Source organism: Rhinoderma darwinii, chromosome 1 (assembly GCF_050947455.1).
Source record: "Rhinoderma darwinii isolate aRhiDar2 chromosome 1, aRhiDar2.hap1, whole genome shotgun sequence".
Classification (NCBI taxonomy): Eukaryota; Metazoa; Chordata; class Amphibia; order Anura; family Rhinodermatidae; genus Rhinoderma; species Rhinoderma darwinii.
This window is the reverse complement of record NC_134687.1, coordinates 275,403,694-275,417,983: the sequence shown is the minus strand read 5'-3', so window position 1 is coordinate 275,417,983 and position 14,290 is coordinate 275,403,694.

The following is a 14,290-nucleotide window of genomic DNA, read 5'->3' as shown; positions in this document are numbered from 1 at the left end:
AAAAAGGATTTTCTGACCCAAAAAAAAATATATGTAAATTTCACCTCTACTTTGCTCTAAATTCTCTTGAAACACCTAAAGGGTTCATAAACTTTCTAAATACTGTTGTGAATACTTGTTGTGAATGAGGGGTCTAGTTTCTAAAATGGGGTGTTTGATAGGGGTGTCTAATATATGGGCCCCTCAAAGCAACTTCAGAACTGAACTGGAACCTATAAAAAATTAATTAGGCAATACTTCGCTTCTTACATTATACTGATAATGAGCCGTGCCCACCCTGAGATGACCCCAGTTTTGACCGTTTGTATAAACAGAGACCCCTATTAGACCGTTTCAGTGCCCGGTTTTCCCAAGCATTCACCCCCGAGAAGTGTATTTCTATTGATGAGTCCTTGGTAGATTTTAAAGGGAGGCTTCAATTCCGCCAGTACCTGCCAAGTAAGAGGGCAAGGTATGGCGTGAAGATGTATAAGCTGTGCGAGAGTGCATCAGGGTATACCTACAAATTTAGGATATATGAAGGGAAGGGCAGCAGTATTCAGCCCCCAGAATGCCCGCCCCCCCCTCTTACTGGGAGTTAAAGAGGCTCTGTCACCAGATTTTGCAGCCCCTATCTGCTATTGCAGCAGATCGGCGCTGCAATGTAGATTACAGTAACGTTTTTATTTTTAAAAAACGAGCATTTTTGGCCAAGTTATGACCATTTTCGTATTTATGCAAATGAGGCTTGCAAAAGTACAACTGGGCGTGTTGAAAAGTAAAAGTACAACTGGGCGTGTATTATGTGCGTACATCGGGGCGTGTTTACTACTTTTACTAGCTGGGCGTTGTGTATAGAAGTGTCATCCACTTCTCTTCACAACGCCCAGCTTCTGGCAGTGCAGCACTGTGACGTCACTCACAGGTCCTGCATCGTGTCGGCACCAGAGGCTACAGATGATTCTGCAGCAGCATCGGCGTTTGCAGGTAAGTCCATGTAGCTACTTATCCCCACAAATGGGGTATTGCGGCACTCAGGACAAATTGGGCAGCAAAATGGGGTATTTTGTTCCCTGTGAAAATAAGAAATTTTGATCAAAAATGACATCTTATTGGAAAAAATTTAATTTTTTTACTTTCACAGCCCAATTCAAATACGTGCTGTGAAAAAACTGTGTGGTCAAAATGGTCACAACAACCATAAATCAATTCCTTGAGGGGTGTAGTTTCCAAAATGGGGTCACTTTTTGTGGGTTTCCATTGCTTTGATATCTCTGGGGCACTGCAAATGCGACATGGCACCCGAAAACCATTCCAGCAAAATCTGGACTCCAACAAACACATAGCGCTCCTTTCCTTCTGAGCCCTCCCATGGGCCCAAACGGCAGTTTATCACCACAAATGGAGTAATGCCGCACTCAGGACAAATTGGACAACAAAATGGGGTGTTTTGTTCCCTGCGAAAATAAGAAATTTTGATCAAAAATTACATCTTATTGGAAAAAATTAATTTTTTTACATTTCACAGCCCAATTCAAATACGTGCTGTGAAAAAATTGTGTGCTCAAAATGGTAACAACAACCATACATGAATTCCTTGAGGGGTGTAGTTTCCAAAATGGGGTCACTTTTGGGGGATTCCTACTGTTTTGGCACCTCAACACCTCTCTAAACCTGGCATGCTGCCTAAAATATATTCTAATAAAAAAGAGGACTCAAAATGCACTAGGTGCTTCTTTGCTTTTGGGGCTTGTGTTTTAGTCCACGAGCACACTAGAGCCACATGTGGGACACTTCTAAAAACTGCAGAATCTGGACAATACATATTTAGTAGTGTTTCTCTTGTAAAATCTTCTGTGTTTTAAAAAAAAAATGGAAAAAATTGAAATTCAGCAAGAAAAATAAAATTTGCACATTTCACCTCCACTTTACTTTAATTCCTGTGAAATTCCTAAGGCCCCATGCACACGACCGTAAAAACTCCCGTAATTACAGGCCCATAGACTTCTATTGGCCACGGGTACCTCCCCGTATGCTTACGAGAAGGTGCCTGTGCCGTTGAAAAAGATAGAACATGTTCTATTTCAGGCCGTAATTACGGCACGGGCAGCCCATAGAAGTCTATGGGGCTCCCATAATTACGGGTGACTACGTGTGTGCACCCGTAATTACGGGAGCGTTACTAGGCGACGTCAGTAAATAGTCACTGTCCAGGGTGCTGAAAGAGTTAAACGATCGGCAGTAACTGTTTCAGCACCCTGGACAGTGGCTACCGATCACAATATAGATAAAGCTGTAAAAAAAAAAGACGTTCATACTTACCCAGAACTCCCTGCTTCTTCCTCCAGTCCGGCCTCCTGGGATGACGTTACAGCCCATGTGACCGCTGCAGCCAATTACAGGCCAATCACTGGCTGCAGCGGTCACATGGACTGCTGCGTCATCCAGGGAGGTCGGGATGGATGTCGAAAGAGGGACGCGTCACCAAGACAACGGCCGGGTAAGTATGAATTTCTTTTACTTTTATTACGGAAAGGCCTGCCCCTTCTAATCTATCCTGCACTGATAGAGAGAAGGGCTGCCGATTAGTGCAGTGCAATTTTGCAGCAAAAAACGTGCTTGTAAATACGGGTCGAATACGTGTGACCAAGGACCCGTATTTACGCCAGTATTTACGGGTGGACAAAAATACGGCCGTGTGCATGAGGCCTAAGGCTGGGTTCACACACCCTATTTACGGACGTAATTCGGGCATTTTAACCTCGAATTACATCCGAAAATACGGCTCCAAAGCGTCGGCAAGCATCTGCCCATTCATTTAAATGGGTTTTACGATGTACTGTGCCGACGGACATTTTTTGTACGCGCCGCTGTCAAAAGACGGCGCGTAAAAAAGACGCCCGCGTCAAAGAAGTGCATGTCACTTCTTGGGACGTAATTCGAGCCGTTTTCCATTGACTCCATAGAAAAACAGCTCCAATTACGTTCGTAATGGACGCTGCGAAAAACGCCTGCACATGCCATTACGTCTGAAATTCAGGAGCTGTTTTCTCCTGAAAACAGCTCCGTAATTTCAGCCGTAATGGACGCTGCCGTGTGAACATACCCTAAAACTGATTCTTCTAAAATTTTGTAATAATGTTGCGTGCACGTGTGAACATACCCTAAAAGCTTAAAAAAACGTTCTAAATGCTGTTTTGAGGGAATGCAAATAAATATATATAATTTTGACAATGTGATTTTCAGTTTTTTTTTTAAATATAATCTATCTCTCACTGGTAAAATTAACCTAGCCTAAAAATTCTAGACTGTTCATGTCTTTGACAGTGGGCAAACTTACAAAATCAGCAAGGGATCAAATACTTATTTCCTTCACTGTATAAGTTAATGTATACCTGTGACGGATGCCATACAGGCTACTATGTAAAAAAATAAAAGTACCACGCGGTATACATTTTTATGCGGGATCCCTTAGGATGGAATATTGTAGGTATAAAGGTATACCAACCCGTTAGAGACCAAAAGGACACTCTCTTGGACTCAGTCGAGCTAATGGAGCTCTATGGACACGTTTGTTGTGTACATTGGGACCTTTCCCGATGTACGTGTTAATCGTAGGGCACAACTTTGATGTGTACAGGCCATAATTTGTCGGGTGTACGAGAGGAATAACATTATTTCTGCCCATTATGTGACTTCGGAATCTTGTCTTGTCTTGTGGGGACGGATTTAGCAGTAAATTCAGATTGCGTAAACAGTTGGTGATAGAGGCATTTTCTCTAAAAAGATACATTGCAAAATTACTTATATCCGCTTGCACTATCGGTTAATGCAAAATTTGCTGAAAAGTTAGTAACTATTTAAGTCGGCAGGAGGTGACAAATGTTGTGAAACGCGCATCGAGGTGTGTTCTTTCCAGGTGTGCGGTCCAACTACCATCATGTCTTCTACAGGTAAACTGACTTAGCTTGTACTTTTGAGGGTCACAGTCACACTTATTCTGTGTATTATACCATTTTTTTTAATCACTGCCCCTGCTTGTAACCATTGTTATCTGTGGATCAACTATGAAAAACAACTTTGATGGTGCTACACTTGGTTGATTTTATATAAATGCTTTTTATATGTTTGTAATATATATTTGTAGGGGGGTTATGTTTGTTCATATGTGAACTAATAAAATGATATATATTTTTTAATGAAAAAATTGTGCATTTTTTGAGACATTTCTTTTTTGGCTTAATGTTGAAAAACATGCCAATCCTTCTTTCCCTTGATATCTGCTGTCAGAGGACAGTCTGGAGGGCCCCATACACATGAGATCATTGGCTGAACCCATTGATATCAGTGGGTTTGTCTGACTTTACTCTCTTGTGTATGGCCAGATTTAGGGTAGAAACACACTAGGCAGATACGCTGCTTAAAACTACACAGCGTATCCGCTCTGGAACCAGCAGGGAATTCTGTTCGAAAAACCGCACAAAATTGTGGTGCAGTTTTTCGGCCAACTTATCTGCAGCGGAAATCCTGCAGCAATAAAAAAAAAAAAGTTTATACTTACCCCGGCCGTAGTCATGGCAATGCATCCCTCTCTTCTGAGCGTCACCCGACCTCCTGGGATGATGCTGTAGTCCATGGGAATGCTGCAGCCTTCACATGGGATGAAACGTCATCCCAGGACGTTGGGCTGTGCTCAGAATAGAGGATTGCGTCACTAGGACCACAGCTGGGGGGTAAGTATAAGCTTTTTGATTAATTTCACAAAAAAATACCTTTTTTTTCCTCACTTACGATTTTTGCATCGGAATCAGCATTTCCGCAGCAAACAACACATAGCTCATTGTTGCGGGTTTTACCTCCCCGTTGAATTCAATAGAGAAAACCTGCAACAGAAGAGCAGCGAATCCACAGCATAGATGAACATGCTGCGGCTTAAAAACCCGCACCACTGGTCAATTTATGAACTGATTTTTTTCTGCTGTCTGTGGATTAGATTTGTTCGAATCTCACCCACACTGCTGCTACTGTATTAAGCTGCAGATTTTCCGCAATCAAATCTGTTGCGGAAAATCCGCAGTGTTTATGCCTAATGTGTTCCTTAGGCGAAATTCACAGACAACATTTTTACAGAAAAATTGGGCGACTAAAGATGAAAATATATATATATTTTAACCTCTTGGTGACCAGCCTATTTTAGGCCTTGATGACGAAGCAATTTTTTCTTTTATCCATTGTCGCATTGAAAGAGCTGCAACTTTAACATTTTTCCATCGACACAGCTGTATGAGGACTGTTTTGTTTGTGGGATGAGTTGTATTTTTCAATGGCACCATTTTGGGGTACATCAAATTTTTTGATTAACTCTTTTTTTGGGGGGATGGAAAAAACATCAATTTCACCACTGTTATATGCGTTTTAAATTGACGCCATTCACCATGTGGCGTAAATAACATGTTACCTTTGTTCTATGGGTCGGTATGATTACGATGATACCAAATACACTACCGTTCAAAAGTTTAGGGTCACTTAGAAATGTCCTTATTTTTTAAAGAAAAGCACAGTTTTTGTCAATGAAGATAACATTAAATTAATCAGAAATACACTCTATACATTGTTAATGTGCTAAATGACTATTCTAGCTGTAAACGTCTGGTTATTAATGCAATATCTACATAGGTGTATAGAGGCCCATTTCCAGCAACCATCACTCCAGTGTTCTAATGGTACATTGTGTTTGCTAACTGTGTTAGAAGGCTAATGGATGATTAGAAAACACTTGAAAACCCTTGTGCAATTATGTTAGCACCGCTGTAAACAGTTTTGCTGTTTAGAGGAGCTATAAAACTGACCTTCCTTTGAGCTAGTTGAGAATCTGGAGCATTACATTTGTGGGTTCGATTAAACTCTCCAAATGGCTAGAAAAAGAGAGCTTTCATGTGGAGCTCGACAGTCTATTCTTGTTCTTAGAAATAAAGGCTATTCCATGCGAGAAATTGCCAAGAAACTGAAGATTTCCTACAACGGTGTGTACTACTCCCTTCAGAGGACAGCACAAACAGGCTCTAACCAGAGTAGAAAGAGAAGTGGGAGGCCCCGCTGCACAACTGAGCAACAAGACAAGTACATTAGAGTCTCTAGTTTGAGAAATAGACGCCTCACAGGTCCTCAACTAGCAGCTTCATTAAATAGTACCCGCAAAACGCCAGTGTCAACGTCTACAGTGAAGAGGCGACTCCGGGATGCTGGCCTTCAGGGCAGAGTGGCAAAGAAAAAGCCATATCTGAGACTGGCTAATAAAAGGAAAAGATTAATATGGGCAAAAGCACACAGACATTGGACAGAGGAAGATTGGAAAAAAGTGTTATGGACAGACGAATCGAAGTTTGAGGTGTTTGGATCACACAGAAGAACATTTGTGAGACGCAGAACAACTGAAAAGATGCTGGAAGAGTGCCTGACGCCATCTGTCAAGCATGGTGGAGGTAATGTGATGGTCTGGGGTTGCTTTGGTGCTGGTAAAGTGGGAGATTTGTACAAGGTAAAAGGGATTTTGAATAAGGAAGTCTATCACTCCATTTTGCAACGCCATGCCATACCCTGTGGACAGCGCTTGATTGGAGCCAATTTCATCCTACAACAGGACAATGACCCAAAGCACACCTCCAAATTATGCAAGAACTATTTAGGGAAGAAGCAGGCAGCTGGTATTCTATCTGTAATGGAGTGGCCAGCGCAGTCACCAGATCTCAACCCCATAGAGCTGTTGTGGGAGCAGCTTGACCGTATGGTACGCAAGAAGTGCCCATCAAGCCAATCCAACTCGTGGGAGGGGCTTCTGGAAGCATGGGGTGAAATTTCTCCCGATTACCGCAGCAAATTAACAGCTAGAATGCCAAAGGTCTGCAATGCTGTAATTGCTGCAAATGCAGCATTCTTTGACAAAAGCAAAGTTTGAAGGAGAAAATTATTATTTCAAATAAAAATCATTATTTCTAACCTTGTCAATGTCTTCATTATATTTTCTAGTCATTTTGCAACTCATTTGATAAATATAAGTGTGAGTTTTCATGGAAAACACAAAATTGTCTGGGTGACCCCAAACTTTTGAACGGTAGTGTATGTATAGTTTTTTTATGTTTTACAACTTTTTCACAATAATAATTTTGAACTAAAATTATTTATTATTGCATCGCCGCTTTCCAAGAGCCATAACTTTTTTATTTTTTCGTCGATGTCGCCATATGAGGCCTCATTTTTTTTTGCAGGACTAGACGTCGTTTTCATTGGTACTATTTGGGGGTACATGGGACTTATTGTTTAACCTTTATTATTTGGGCGGGGCAATGGAAAAAAATCGGAATTCCGCCATTGTTTTTTTGTGTTTTTTTTTATGGCGTTCACCTAGCGGTTTAAATAACATGTTAACGTTATTTTTTGGATCATTACGATCTAGCGATAACATATATGTGAATTTTTTTTTAATTTATTTTTTGTATTTAAATTCTTTATTAATTTTTCCAAACATATAAAATACAGAAAAGGGGATACAGAAAAAAGAAAAGGGATGGAAGCGTATAGGAAATAATACAATCCAGTTTGCACATGTAATATTGTCTAATACATAGAGGAACATTCAGTCATATAGTACAATTACAAGTATTATGAATATACCATATACTATGCTAGGTATAGATATTAATGTACTCTAATATACAAATGTTCGTATTCAGTCCACGTTTCATGTGACTATACTGGAGGAGAACTCCCATCTTGGGAAAAGAGGTAAATCAAAGGCAGGGAATAAGAAGGAAAGAGAAAGAGGCGGGAATATATATATATATATATATATATATATATATATATATATATATATATGAAAAAAATGTTTTTGTTTTTTTCTCTGTTCATTTATTAATAATTTTTATTTCACCTTAATTCATTATTTTTTTTAGTCCCACTAGGGGACTTCACTATGCGATGTTGTGATCGCTTATGTAATGCTTTGGTATACTTAATATACCAAATCATTATTGCCTGTCAGTTCACACAGCTTATTTTCGGCTTATTACACCTCCAAACATCTGCCCATTGATTTCAATGGGAAAAACGGCGTTCTGTTCCGATGGGCCATTTTTTTCTACGGTCGTATTGAAAAACGGCCGCGTTAAAAAACGCCCACGAAAAATAAGTAAATGTCTCTTCTTGAGCCGTTTTTGTAGCCGTTTTTCATTGACTCTATAGAAAAACATGTGTAGAGGTTCAGATAGCACCAGCACGAGGGGGCGGGGGGGGGGCGTGCACAGATAGGGGCCCAACCCAATTCTGAATAAGAAAAAAGTATCCGGCACACCAATTGAAGTAGAGATTTTTTTATTATTGTTATTTATAGTAATGCCAGTGGCGGAATGCAACGTTTCGTTCTTAATGACCTTCTTCAGGCACTAGGAGTAATAATTTTTTTAAGAAGAACAATCAATAGAGGTCCATTAAAATGTACATTCTATCGTTGTGACATGCATATATGGAGAACCCCCCCCCTTTTTGTTATATATATTTACTTTGATTGTTCTTCTCAAAAAAAATTGTGACGGATCCTTTTTTCTCATTCTCTAAAAAAACAGCTCCAAAAACGGCTGTAAAAAACGCTGCAAAAAACGCAAGTTGCTTAAAAAAATGGCTGAAAATCAGGAGCTGTTTTCCCTTGAAAACATTACATAGTTACATAGTTACATAGTTAGTACGGCTGAAAAAAGACACATGTCCATCAAGTTCAACCAAGGGACGGGAAAAGGGAAGTAAAAAATTACTACACATAGGAGCTAATACTTTTTTGTTCTAGGAAATTATCTAACCCTTTTTTAAAGCCATCTACTGTCCCTGCTGTGACCAGCTCCTGCGGTAGGCTATTCCATAGATTCACAGTTCTCACAGTAAAGAAGGCTTGTCGCCTCTGCAGGTTGAACCTTTTTTTCTCCAGACGGAGAGAGTGCCCCCTTGTTTTTTGAGGGGGTTTTACATGGAACAGGATTTCACCATATTTTTTGTATGTGCCATTAATATATTTATATAAATTAATCATGTCCCCCCTTAGTCATCTTTTTTCAAGGCTAAATAGGTTTAATTCTTTTAATCTTTCCTCATAACTTAAATTCTCCTTGCCCCTAATTAGCTTCGTTGCTCTTCTTTGTATTTTTTCCAACTCCAGGGCATCCTTTCTATGAACTGGAGCCCAGAACTGAACTGCATATTCTAGATGAGGCCTCACTAATGCTTTGTAAAGTGGCAATATTACATCCCTGTCCCGCGAGTCCATGCCTCTTTTGATACACGACAATATCCTGCTGGCCTTTGAAGCAGCTGATTGACATTGCATGCTGTTATTAGTTTATGATTTACAAGTACACCCAGATCCTTCTCAACAAGTGACTCCCCCAGTGTAGCGCCCCCTAGGACATATGATGCATGCAGGTTGTTCGTACCCAGATGCATAACTTTACATTTATCTACATTAAACTTCATCTGCCAAGTGGATGCCCAAACACTTAGTTTGTTTAAATCCGTTTGCAATTCATGAACATCTTCCATAGACTGAACTATATTACATAGCTTGGTGTCATCTGCAAAAATAGAAATAGTGCTATTAATCCCATCCTCTATATCATTAATAAATAAGTTGAATAATAGTGGTCCCAGCACTGAACCCTGGGGTACACCACTTATTACTGGGGACCATTCAGAGTAGGAATCATTTACCACAACTCTCTGGATACGGTCCTTGAGCCAATTCTCAATCCAATTACAAACTATACTTTCTAAACCTATAGTCCTTAATTTACCCATTAGACGTCTATGGGGGACAGTGTCAAATGCCTTTGCAAAGTCCAAAAACACTATATCCACAGCGGCCCCTCTGTCTAGGCTTCTGCTCACCTCTTCATAAAAACAGATTAGGTTAGTTTGACAACTTCTGTCCTTAGTAAAACCATGCTGGCTGTCACTTATAATGCTATTTATTGTCACATAATCCTGTATATAGTCCCTCAATAGCCCCTCAAACATTTTCCCCACGATGGATGTTAAGCTTACTGGTCTATAATTGCCCGGGGAAGACCTAGAGCCCTTTTTTAAAATAGGCACCACATTTGCCCTGCGCCAGTCCCTTGGCACTATACCAGTCACTAGAGAATCTCTAAATATTATGAAAAGGGGGACAGAAATAACTGAACTAAGCCCTTTAAGAATTCTAGGGTGTAACCCATCTGGTCCCGGGGCCTTGTGCACATTTATTTTATTTAATTTAGCTTTGACCATATCTACATTCATCCAATTCATTATATCAACTGATATATTAACAGCACTGGCTACATCAGCTGCTCTTTCTTCTGTTGTATATACAGAGCTAAAGAACCCATTTAGTAACTCTGCCTTCTCTTGATCCCCTGTGACCAACTCCCCATTACCACTATCTAGGGGTCCTACATGTTCAGACCTTGGCTTTTTAGCATTTATATACTTGAAGAATTTTTTGGGATTTGTTTTACTATCCTTGGCCACCTTCCTTTCATTTTGTATTTTTGCTAATTTTATTACATTTTTACAGATTTTATTAAGCTCTTTATATTTTACAAAGGCTGCAGATGTACCCTCAGATTTGTATTTTTTAAATGCCCTTTTTTTGTCATATATTGCCCTTTTTACAGAAGGTGTGAGCCATGTGGGATTTAATTTTAGTCGTTTATACTTGTTACCTATAGGAATAAATTTTGCACTATAATAACCCAAAGTAGATTTGAAAATCTCCCATTTATCATTTGTCCCATTATTTGACATTAGTTCTTCCCAGTCTATATCCTGAATTGCAGCCTTCATCCTGGGGAAATTGGCTTTCTTAAAATTAAATGTTTTTGCCCTCCCAGCCTGTGTTTGTTTTTTACAGTATAGGTAAAATATAACTATATTGTGATCGCTGTTACCGAGGTTTTCACGAACATTGACGTTCCCAACAAGCTCTGCATTATTAGAAATGTCCAGATCCAACAGAGCTTCACCTCTAGTTGGGTCTTCCACAAAATGGCCCGTAAAATTTTCCTGCAACAGGTTGAGGAAATGTCTCCCCTTTGCAGTTGAAGCCGAACCATGACACCAATTAATATCCCGGAAATTAAAATCTCCCATTATCACTAGAGTACCCACCTGTGCAGCCCGCTCCATCTGTTTATATAGCTGACCTTCCATCTCCTCAGTTATATTGGGGGGTCTATAGATTACACCAAAAGTAATTTTTTCAGTGTTTACCTCCCTTTGTAATTCTACCCACAAGGTTTCAGCCTCCTCACAATCTTCACCCACTATTGTCTCTTTCACACTTGCCTTCATATCGCTTCTCACATACAGACATACACCACCACCTTTCCTATTTGTCCTGTCTTTCCGAAACAGTGTAGATTTACAGCCCAGTCATGTGAAGAGTCCAGCCATGTTTCAGCAACACCAACTATATCTATATTTTCTTCCAGTACCAAGGCCTCCAGCTCCCCCATTTTGCTTGCTAGACTTCTGGCATTTGTGAACATACACTTTAACTTGCCTTTCAGTTTTTCACTTTTATTATCAGAAATGTGATTTGACATTATTTGGGCATTTTTATTTACACTGCTGTTCTGTAACAAAAGGATCTCCTTATCCTGTTGTCTAGTCCTCTCCCCACATTCTGTTTCTCCCCCCACCAATATAGTCTGACCCCTCTCTAACCTGGCTACCCCTTTTTTTTCTACATTGACCTCCCTCTTCAGCCCTAGTTTAAATACTCCGCCACCCCAGCTAGAATTCTCTCCCCCAGCACAGCGGACCCCCTTCCATTTAGGTGCAAATCATCTGCAGAATACAGTTTGTACCCCAATGAAAAGTCAGCCCAGTGCTCTAGGAACCCAAAACCTTCTCCTCTACACTAAGACTTAAGCCATGCATTTAACTCCCTGAGCTCCCGCTGTCTTTCCTGTGATGCGCATGGCACAGGCAGTATTCCTGAGAATACAACCTTGGAGGTCCTTCCCTTCAGCTTGTAGCCTAGTTCTTTAAAATTATTCTTAAGGCTCCTCCACCTACCATTTATTCTGTTGTTGGTACCGACATGGACCACGACAGCTGGATCATCACCAGCCCCTCCCAGCAATTTGTCCACCCGTTCCACCACATGCCGAACCCTGGCACCAGGGAGACAGCAAACCATTCAGTTGAGGTGGTCTTGGCGACAAATTATTCTCCGTATTTTCAGAAGTTTTTTTATTAAGGATGTGAACATACCCTAAAACTGACAGGCAATCTAATAAGCCATGCCTCTGGCACGGCCTAATAGGCAAATAGCCAGGGCAGGACTTGGGGGCCTTTGTTAGACCCCCGACTGCCATGGCAAGCCATCGGCGGCACAGTCATGAGACAACCGAGCACCCGCTCCAGCCTACTTGGGACACGCATGCAGGACTAAGACTAGGCCGCCATGAAAAGGCCACTAACGGGTTAATATGGACACTGGACAAATTTCTTATTTTAATGGACTGTCCCTAAATTTATGGTTCACAACTATGATCCATTGCTAATAGAAACCAATCAGGTCGCTGCTTTCATCTCCCATCAGACGAGACATGAGTGATGGAATCAGGGGCGTAGCTAAAGGCTCATGGGCCCCGATGCAAAAGTTCTTATTGGGCCCCCCCCCGCAAACTCCTCATGGCCGATGGTCCGCAACAATGCAGCACTAGCAGCCGGGGCGTCACTAAGGCCGGTTTCACACACCCTACTTACGGACATAATTCGGGCGTTTTAGCATTGAATTACGTCCGAAAATGCGGCTCAAAAGCGTTGGCAAACATCTGCCCATTCATTTGTTCTGTGCCAACGGTCATTTTTTTTACGCGCCACTGTCAAAAGGCGGCGCGTAAAAAAGACTCCCACGTCAAAGAAGTGCCTGTCACTTCTTCAGACGTAAATGGAGCCGTTTTCCACGGACTCCATGGAAAAACAGCTCCAATTATATCCGTAATGGACGCAGCGAAAGACGCCTGCACATGCCTTTACGGCTGAAATTACGGTGCTGTTTTTTCAGCCGTAATGGACGCTGCCGTGTGAACATACCCTCAGGGCTTAAAATGTCAGGGGAAATGGCCCCAATACATATGTGTCCGCCCCAAAAAAAATGTGTGTATAGGAGACAGCATAGCAATTCTATAGCACTACGACCCTATAAACTATGGATTGGATTAGATACATTGGCTCAGCAGACAGTATCACACATGATAGGATTAGATACAGTGGCTGAGCAGACAGTATCACACATAATAGGATTAGATACAGTGGCTGAGCAGACAGTATCACACATGATAGGATTAGATACATTGGCTCAGCAGACAGTATCACACATAATAGGATTAGATACAGTGGCTGAGCAGACAGTATCACACATGATAGGATGAGATACAGTGGCTGAGCAGACAGTATCACACATGATAGGATTAGATGCAGTGGCCCAGCAGACAGTATCACACATGATAGGATTAGATACAATGACTCAGCAGACAGTATCACACATGATAGGATTAGATACAATGACTCAGCAGACAGTATCACACATGATAGGATTAGATACAATGGCTCAGCAGACAGTATCAAACATGATAGGATTAGATACAATGACTCAGCAGACAGTATCACACATGATAGGATTAGATACAATGGCTCAGCAGACAGTATCACACATGATAGGATTAGATACAATGACTCAGCAGACAGTATCACACATGATAGGATTAGATACAATGACTCAGCAGACAGTATCACACATGATAGGATTAGATACAATGGCTCAGCAGACAGTATCACACATGATAGGATTAGATACAGTGGCTCAGCAGACAGTACCACACATGATAGGATTAGATACAGTGGCTCAGCAGACAGTATCACACATGATAGGATTAGATACAGTGGCTGAGCAGACAGTATCACACATGATAGGATTAGATACAGTGGCTCAGCAGACAGTATCACACATGATTGGATTAGATATAGGGCCCAGCAGACAGTATCACACATGATCGGATTGATACAGTGGCTCGGAAGGCAGTATAACACATGATAGGATTAGATACAGGGGCTCAGCAGACAGTATCACACATGATAGGATTAGATACAGTGGCTCAGCAGACAGTATCACACATGATAGGATTAGATATAGGGCCCAGCAGACAGTATCACACATGATTGGATTAGATATAGGGCCCAGCAGACAGTATCACACATGATCGGATTAGATATA